Source organism: Sorex araneus, chromosome X (assembly GCF_027595985.1).
Source record: "Sorex araneus isolate mSorAra2 chromosome X, mSorAra2.pri, whole genome shotgun sequence".
In the NCBI taxonomy this organism is placed as follows: Eukaryota; Metazoa; Chordata; class Mammalia; order Eulipotyphla; family Soricidae; genus Sorex; species Sorex araneus.
Window position 1 is genome coordinate 111,587,137 of NC_073313.1, and position 10,400 is coordinate 111,597,536.

The following is a 10,400-nucleotide window of genomic DNA, read 5'->3' on the forward strand; positions in this document are numbered from 1 at the left end:
GTTGTGGTATATATACACAGCAGAGTATTATGAGGCTATATGAAAAGATGAAATCTTGCAGCTTGCCAGAAAGTGTGTAATTGGTATAGGAGTACTGCTAGTATTCATGGTCTATCCTTTACTCAATGAATAAGAAAAAGAACAAGGTAAGGTGAATACTATTTATTAAAAGATAGGCATCAGGCAGGGCATCTGCCTGTGGATGGAAGGCAGGTAAGGAAAGGTAAGCAATAGACTATATGTGGGGTGTCGGGTGAGGATTCTTAGAGATAGTACTGTGTCTGCAGGAGGGACTGGAATTGATTTACAGCATAAATAAAAGTATCCATTGGCTCTGTCCTTTAGTTGTTGTCCTCACAGATGGGCAGCTGTGCTGCACAGGCCAGGACAGGAAACTTATGATTCAGCGAAAAGTTCCCCAGATCCTTGCGATTTATTTCTTTGAAGTGGCCTGCTTCCATATCTGTCCCTGCCTACCTGTTCGTGCTTTCAGTTGGATAAAACTGCAAGGCGTTGCCTCAATTGAAATAAGTGGAGGGAAGATCATCAAATACTGGATTATCTCACATATCTGGTATACAGAGAAACCAGATAATGATCAACATTGATAAATTACAGACAGAGGGCTTTTCAGGTAGCCAGTACAGGGAAAACAAAGACAAGGACTACAATTGACATAAAGACTGTGGTAGAGGGTCTTGGTTGCTTTGCAGGTGATAAAACTATAGTAATTTTGTATAAAAATAATAAATTCATTGCTGTTCTAACCATGTTTCCTGAGCTACAACTTAAAAAAGTGGTCAATGGAAGATGAGTAGCAAAAGTCATGATGTATAGAAAAATTTAATATTATGCAACTATAAGAAAAGATGTATTCTTGCTTTTTGTTACAACATGGATGAATTTGGAGGGTGTAATGGTAAATAAAATGTCAGAAAAAAAGAAGGCAAATACTGAATCAGCTCACTTATATGTGGTATCTAAAGAAACCAAAAAGTGACACTTTACAATAAAAACAAATCCTGATACTATAATAACTGAATTGATCTTACTGTAGGAAAGAAAAATGGATCAAAAGGGTCTTATGAACTTTTTAAAATAATGGCACTTTGATTTTGGGATAGTGTAATAACATTGTAACTCTAGAATATATAAATATATATACTCATAAAGAAATATTACATTGACAATTAAAAGTATGAATTTATTTTTTAAATTTTTAAGGGAAAAACAAAGAAATAATAAAACAAATATGCTATCATGAAATGGAACTGCAGATGATAAGTGAAACATTTAGGTCTAACCAGAACCAAGATAATTTCATGATGTAACTAACAGAGAAATGATATTAGAAGTTAATATCAAAATTCTATTGCATCAAATTTTTTAGGTATAAAACTATACGTGAAAGAAATATACAGGGGAAAGAGCAATAGTACACCTGGTAAGGTGTTTGTCTTGCACTTGACCAACCCAGGTTCGAGCCCTGGCATTCCATGTGGTCCCCTGAGCACTGTCAGGAGTGATCCCTGAGTGCAGAGACAGGAGTCAGCTCTGAGCATTTCCAGGTATGACCCCAAAAAAGAAAAGAAAATAGAAATGTCCAATGGATTCTAAATATAATGCATAATGTTAATTTAACTACTAGCATCCAATTGTTCTGTGACATTCAGTACAATGTGTGATTAGGATGTCTTTATTATGAAGTCCTCTATAATAAGTTTCCATACCTTTTATCCCGGTGACACTACTGGGGGAGATTAAGACTGGCATCATGTAAGTAGTGAAATTAACTCCAATGATGCTAAGAGTCATGCCTTCCTCAGTAAAAGGCACTATTGGCACTCACTAAGGATAAAAAGATAATGCCAGGTATTGAACTTATAGATTCATGCCATGGCAAGTGATATTACTATCCAAATTATCAAAGTTACTGTCACCATGAAGATGAATGAAGAAATCTGAGTGAATTTAGAAGACTAAATCCACAAAATGGTGACCTATTTTAGGTGACCTATTTTAGGATACAACAAATGGTATCTTATTTGTTGTAGGATAATGCAAAAAAAGAGAGAAGTTAAAAAAGGCACTGAAGTTTATAGCTTTAAAGTCAGGGTGAATAATAAGTTGTTCCTCTAACTCAAAGAAAACTATCAAGGGAAAACCCATGAGATGCAGAGGAATTTAAAGAAATTATTACTAGTATTCTGAGATGTAGGTATCAGTGGGAAAGCCAGTATCATTTATGCTACTCTTGTGACAATGTCAGACTTGTATTGTGAGTCTTATCCCTTCAAGAAAGGATCAGTATACGAAAAGTTGTGTGCTACAAGTATATTCCTGAGGTTTGTTAAAATTTAAGGGGATGGTGAAAGAGAAAAATTTTATTTAGGATCTATAATCATTATACAAATATATAATCTACTTTTCTCCTTTTATTATGCTAGAATACACATGTTTTATTTATTTGTCTGGGTTTTTTTTTACCATATCCAGCTGTGCTCAAGATTTACCCCTGACTCTGTGCTCAGGGATAAATCCTGATGAGCTTGGGGGACCATATGAAGCGCTGGGGATCAAAATCGGGTCAGTCATGTGCAAGATTTTAACCTCGGAACTATCCTTCTGGCCCATGAAATAAAGAAGTTTTAGTGACAGTATACCGTGTGATCAGAAAGTCCACAGATTAAACTTAAAATCAAGTAATTTTTCACATCCTCCATTATTGCATTTATTTATTACTTTATTTGAGGCATGTGGTTTACAATACTGTTAATGACAGTGCCTTGCATACAACATCTTGATGCCACACTGCCCATCACAGTCTGCCCCTCTTCATCATTATCTCAGTGTCCCCAACCCCCAACCTTATGTACCACCACAAAGATAGCTCAGTTCAGTCAACCAGTTCCCATATTTTGCTGTCTTTAGACCAGTTTCCATATTCTGCTGTCTTTGACCATTTATTACTCCCCGATGTTTCTCTATATAAGACATGTAAGAAACGATTTTGTAACTGTTCCTCCTTTCATCTCCAGTCAGTATCAGACTTTCAGATCCATCTACATAGTAACAAATTGCATGATTTCATATTTATATAGCAGAGTATTTCCACTGTACATATATGCCACAGCTTCTTTGTGCCTTTGTGTATTCATCTGTTCTTGAACACTTGACATGTTTCCACATTTTGGCTGTTGTGACACATACTACAGTGAACATAGGAGCACATAGTCTTTTTTGGAGTAGAGTTTTTGGATCCTTGGGGTGTATGCCAAGAAAAGAGTTACTGAGGTGAATGCAGGTTGGAAGCATTAATATTGAAAAATTATAATCCTACCCAAATCATGATATAAATTAAATGCAGTCCATATAAAATTAGTCATGACAGTTTTAGAGACATAAACTAACACTGCTCAGATTTATTTGAAATAATGATATGCCCCAAATTGCCAAAGAATCCTTGGGAATAAAAGATAATGGGAAGGTTTTATTTCCCCAGCTGTAAATTATATTATTAAGCTTTTTAAATTAAGGCAGTGTGACAATGGAATAAAAACAGGCTCTCAGACCAATGGAATAGAATTGAGGGCTTAGAAACAGATCCTTGAGTATGTGGACAGAAACCTTTGACAAAGGAGCAGAGTATAAGATGAAAGAGAGAAAAATCTCTTCAATAAATGGTGGTGGGAAAACCTGTCCATTATGTTGACAAATTGAACTCAGACTCCTGTATAACATCGTGCATAAAATAACATCTAAATTGATTAAAGAACTTTATGTCATACCTGAATGAAAAACTTGCAGTGAAAAAGATGTAGTCTGAATCCTTCATAAAATTGAATCTAGTGATATTTTCAATAATTCAGTGTCATTGGATAAGATGTGGGAATTCATCTCCCTAAGAAAAATCTCAAAGGATGGGATATGCCCCTACTAAGACAGTTTAGGTATTAGATGGAAAAGGATTTTCAAAAATGCACCCAGGAAAGAATAACATAGTAGGAAAGAAAAAATAAACATTGACAACAAATATCTGCTGGCTGCAAAAATGCACTAGGCAAGTATGTAAGAAGACTGTTTAAGGTCTTTTATGTGTAGAAACTACATGTGCAAAAATAGAATAGGAAATTGTCATGACTTTATACTTTTCCCCACTTTATTTAAATACTGTGGTCTATAAAGTTGTTCAAGATGCATTTGTAACAGGCATTCACTATTTCTACACCAATCCCACAACCACTGCTGCCTTCCTTACACCATTATCTCCATTTTCCAAACAACCCCACAAGCTGCTCAAGTAGAAAGCCCATGATAATTTATTTTATATTTTTTGTTATCATTAAATGGCTAAGGACAAGATCAAAATGCACTTCAGTTTGTGAAAATTGTTATATGTCACTATGGGGACATTAAGTCGTGGTCTGGGAGTTTATTAAGCTGTTGTTGCTAGTTGAGCCTTCTGTGTTAATGGGTTTGTTAGTCCAGCAGAGTTGTCTTCTATGTTGCATTCTCATCCAAATTGGTGTGCCATTATTAGGCTGTTAGTTTTGTAGAGTTTGGAGATGTCACTCCAGAAAATCTAAAATATTTAACTGGCCAGGGAGCTTAGCTGGTATATTTAACATGACAGTGAGGATCATTGGATGGGGCTGCCAACATGTTCAGAGGTACAAGGAGGTGGGGGGGGTTCAGTCCAAATATGACAAGGCCTGAAATTGCCAATGAAAAAATACCACAGTGCATCTGACATCTTCGGTACTTTATCATATCTCTGGACCTCAATCATAAGGCAGTGCAGTCCCACTGTAGGCATGGCGGCAGCTGTTGGCAGGTGAGTGTGGCTTTCAGGTTTGGGTAAGGCAAGAACTCGGTCCACCCCTTCCCAAGACTTCCCCAGAGGTTGCAACCAAGGACCTGTGTTTTTGAGGAATTTTTGCGGCTAGTTGATCTCTTTTGATGTTTAATTATGTGTCTCTCAACTTTATACCTTTAAGAATGACTGCTGGTTCAATATGGGGAGTACTCCAAACTCTGATCTTCATGTAATTGTTGAATGGTGATGTGCTGACTAACTGCTCTTAATATTCCTATCGACAATGCCTCATCTTTTGGGAGACCCTTGAGATGGGGAAGTGATACTGTATTTATTAAATTACCAGACTGTGAGACCACTCAGGGGTGTCTAGGCAACCTAAAGCTTGAAGAGTAAATGTATGTTTATCCTTATATGCACGTTTGTCTCTTTCACTGCAATAAACCCCTGCTGGATGGAGGTCTAAAGTGGCAATCTTACTGACTTTAGAAAATGTCATACCTGAATCAATAAATTATATCGAGGGAAACATAAGTCAAACCCTTCATAACATTGACTCTAGGAGGGAATCTTCAATGATTCAATGACATTGGTTCAGCAAACAGAAGCAAAGATGAATGGGACTACATCAAATTAACTACATCAAGTTTCTGCACCACAAAGAAATGATCAGAATTAAAAAGGACAAACTGGGAGAAAAACTTGATCACCATTTGTCTCTGAAAAGGTTAATATCAGGGGCTGGAGCGATAGCACAGCGGGTAGGGAGTTTGCCTTGCACGCGGCCGACCTGGGTTCGAATCCCAGCATCCCATATGGTCCCCTGAGCACCGCCAGGGGTGATTCCTGAGTGCATGAGCCAGGAGTGACCCCTGTGCATCGCCGGGTGTGACCCAAAAAGCAAAAAAAAAAATAGAAAAGAAAAAAAAGGTTAATATCAGAAATACACAAAGCACTTGTAAAACTCGATAACAGGAAAACAAAATCCCATCAAAAAATGGGGAGAAGAGTTGAAAAGTTCATCAGAGAAGAGATATGGGTATATAGGCCAACAGTTTAGTTAAAAATGCTTTCTATCACTCTTCTTCAGGGAAATGCAAATCAAAACAGCAATTGGATAACACCACACAGGAATGAGATTGACATACACATATAAAAGTACAAGAAAAACAAGTGTTGGCGTGTTGTATGGCTCAATCTGTTTGGAAAATAATGTGGTTAACTTGCCTAAAAAAACTGAGAATATTAGGATTTTAAATTATAAATTAAACTACGGAAAACATTAGATTTCTTTAAGCATACCAGGAATACATTTGAACATCAAGTTTGCTCTAAAGATATAGTTTTATTCATTATTATAAATATTAGTCTGGAAGATTTCTTAGTCTGTGTGTGAATTTGTTTATTTTATTTAAACACTGTGTTTAACAAAATTTTTTGTAATACTGTTGCTTCCTGTATTCAATGTTCCAACACCAATCTTACCACCACTGTGATCTTCCCTCCACCAATGTCCCCAGTTTCCCTTCAAACCCACAAGCCAGCACATATAATAAGACCAAACAAATTTATGTCATGTTGCTAGTTACAATAAAATGGCAAAGTGAATTATCAGAAAATAGAATAATGCAAGTTAATTTGTGATAATTTTTATATCTAGTGTTACTAGAGTGATTGTTGGAAGATTTATAAGCTGTGTGGTGTTGGTTGAACCTTCTGTTATTGTTTCTGGTCATTTTGCTTGGTAGACTTCTACTCTATTTTCCTCATCAAATTCCTATTTTTTCCTATTGAACTGTTAGTACTGTGAAATTTGGAGGAGATACCCCAGAGCTATGGAAATGGATCAGCAAACAGAAGCAAAGATGAATGGGACTACATCAAATTAACTACATCAAGTTTCTGCACCACAAAGAAATGATCAGAATTAAGATGGACAAACTGGGAGAAAAACTTGATCACCATTTGTCTCTAAAAATGTTAATATCAGGGGCTGGAGCGATAGCACAGTCAGAGGATGTTGGGTGTGGTGGCTCCTGGGCCTAGCTGGAAGAAGGGGAATCAGCCAAGAAAGACGCCGTTTTCAGCCAGGAGATCCATCTACCTGGGACTATTTGGCGGCATAGCAGCTTGTCTGCAAGTGGTCTTTTAAGAAAAGGATCATGGTTCTATTTTAAGTTCATCTGTCATTTTTTCCTTTAATTTTATTATTGTATGTAATAAAGAAAACATTACCCTCTCTCAAATCTTTGTCTCTTAAAAATTAAAAATTTGAAGAACTGTGATTTACAAAGTAATTGATAGCTGAGTTATAGACATATATTATTTCAACACCAATCCCAGCACCAATATCAACGTCCCTCCATCAGTGTTCCCATATTCCTTCCCCAGCCCTAGCCCTTGCCCCATCCCTGTCCTTTCAACTTGACAGGCACATTACAAAGTTCCCGTGGTTGCAGCTCAGATCTCATGTTTTCAGTGTTTTTGAGACTGTGTTTCAGATGTATGGCTACATCACTCACCCATATCAGCGGTATAGCAGAAGCCCTGATCCTTGTTCACCCATTACTTCCCATCCTCTTCTCCTCTTGATTTCTTTCCTTCTCTGTTCTTCTCCTCTCTACAATTTCGGGTAAACAGTAATCTAGGCATCTCTTCTTTTCTAGTAAATCTTTGTGAATGTATTCTATATGTTACTGTATATATTTTCCTTTACAGCATATAAAAATCAGTGATATGCAGTAAAACATTGGTGTTTTTATCCAACCATAATTATCTACTGCTTTCATCAATTCTCAGTCCATAACATACATATAGTAAACACCATACACGATGAACCACTCTTTTGCTGTTCTTGCTATGCTTTTATTGAACTTCTATTTCTTTGTACTTTTGTTTTAAGTTTTTGGGGCACATTTGGCAATTCTTCTGGCTCTGCACTAAGGAATTTTCCTGGTGGTGCTCAGGGGACCATAGAGGCTGCCACAGATAGAGTCATGGTCTGACGTGTGCAAGCACTACTTGCTGTACTATCTATTCAGACCTTCTTTGTAGTTTTATTATCCACTATTTCTTGTTGCTAGTATTCCTGCTAAATTCTCCATAAAGACATAACTGTTCTGCTTTCTGGGGTTGATTTCTGAGTGATTCTGTGTTGTTTTTATGAGAACAGATTGGATTTTTTTGTATATAGTTGTAAGAATCATAACTTTTCAAGTGGAAAATTGATATTTGTACACACAAATACTCCCACCTAAACACACATAACTTATGGTATGACAACTTTATTAAATCCTCATGTTTTAAACACTCCTACCCTAGAAAAAATCACATCAGCGTGTTTTGTATTTTTACCTTGTACTGACTCTTGCATATGTGTCAGGTAGTGCATATATAATGACTAAATATACAAATAGACAAAGAAAATTTAAAATATGGAATTAATTTACTTTAAATAATGAGATGAATGGTTTTATGTAGGAAATATGAAAGAGAAGAGAGATGTTGAAAGAAAGAGATGAGATAGGGAAACAGGAAATAAAAAAATCAGTAATGAGCTAAGATACAAAACTACAGACTAGAGTGCATAAAATAAGGCTAGAATTTAAATATAAGTATAATAATTTTTATGATGAAATTCAGAATAAAACTCTCTACATGATTCAGAATAATCAATGGCATCTCATATATTTTAAAATATGAATAAAGCCTTTAAAAGTGAAACTAGAATGTTGAAAACTTAAAAAGAGATATAAGTATAAAATGCAAATTTCCCATTAAGCAGTCAGAATATTGCTTGTTCTTTGCAAGAGTTAATAATTTCAGTCATCGTATTTTAGTTACTCTGATATCCATGTATTATTAAATTTGATAGGCTCTTATTTAGAAAAGAATATAATGCTGTCATAATGGACCCTCTTCTCTCTCAGCTACCTATATACCCCAAACCCTTGTGGTACTTTCCAGCTATTGACTGTTCCTCTTGACCTAATTTCACTGGCCTTGGGTATTAATTTCATGCTTTTTTATATGCCACAAATAAATTCAGTCATTCTGTATCTGAACCTCTCTTTCTGACTCATTTCACTCAGCATGATACTCTCTAAGTCCATCCATTTATAGGAAAATTTAACGACCTTATTTTTTCCTAACAGCAATGTAGTATTCCATTGTGTAGATGGACTGTGGCTTTCTTGATCCACTTGTCTGTTCTTGGGCACTCAGATTGTATCCAGACTCTGGCTACTGTGAATAGTGCTGCAATGCACATAAAAGTGCAGGTGTTGTTTCTGCTCTGTGTTTTTGGATACCTGGCATATATCCCCCAAAGTGGAATTTTCTGGGTCAAATGGGAGTCCAATTGCTAGCTTTTTGAGTAATGTCCATATTGTTTTCCAAAAAGACTGGACCAGCCGGCATTTCCACCAGCAATGAATGTAGGTCCCTTTCTCCCCTCATCTGTGCTAACATTTGCTTTCAAGAAAAATTGTACATATGGAGTTTCAGAAAACTTCTGTAGACTAGAGAATGTAAACAATTTATATGTATTCAAATTTGTTTAAGAACATATTTGAGGACCAGGGAGAGTATGGGATTAAATCATTTTCCTCATATGTTCTCAACCCTGGTTTGAGCCCTTATAATACATTGAACTCCAAGAATCACCAGGAGCTAGCTATAAGTCAACTATATACATGGCTTATAAAGTACTCTATACAATGTACATATTATATGTAATAAAATACCTAATCTGAATTTCTTTAAAAGGTTGTTTTTCATACTATTTTTGTCATTGTGCTTCAGTTGTGGCTCAACTCTGTGTGTCTTTTCGTTCTGAAATGTGGAGTAAATGGGACTCACTTCTAAGGAAATGGGACTCCTTTCTTCCTTCTGTAGTAGGATAAAATAGGCAACCTTAGTAGCATCTGAAGTTAATACATTTCTTTTACTACAGTTACTTTAGCAAGCTTGGAGTATATTCTAAGAAATAGAATCACTGAAATATAGGTAAGATATCACTACTTTTTAAAAGAAATCTATATATTCTTTCCGATGAGGCTGATCCAGGCAACTTTTCCACCAACAGTGAATGACATTTCCTTTTCAACTACACCAATACTTACACTAGCCCATTCTAATATTTTTGATATATGCCTCCCTCATTGGTGTGAGATGTTTATCTTATTGCTGGTTTGCTTTTCATTTCTGTGACAATATGCAATGATATTCATTTAAAAAGTATTCCTACTCATTATCCTTATATGAGAAATGATCATATAGTAGATTGCAAATGATCTTTTGACAACTTTTTCTCCTCAACACAAAGTGAAAATAATAAAAGTAGAGATAATTTTAAAATAAAGGCATTTCTCATGATGAAAAATATTTAAAAAATGTTTTAGGATTTTATAATTTTAATGGATGGTAATTCAACAATCAAATATAATTGCTATTTTGAATCAAATAACATATAACCCGTAATAGCAGTGCACAACTTTATCAAGAACAGTTTAAGTGCTTTAGTAATTGACAATACTATCAGTCTTCAACCTTGTTTCATATTTCTTTATAATGCTACAAATAT

General features: G+C 35.6%; 1 pseudogene; it reads right to left on the reverse strand.

The window, feature by feature from the left end:
* Positions 1–9,704: 9,704 nt before the first annotated feature.
* On the reverse strand, positions 9,705–9,790 carry LOC129400621 (small nucleolar RNA SNORA66; annotated as a pseudogene).
* Positions 9,791–10,400: the final 610 nt, after the last annotated feature.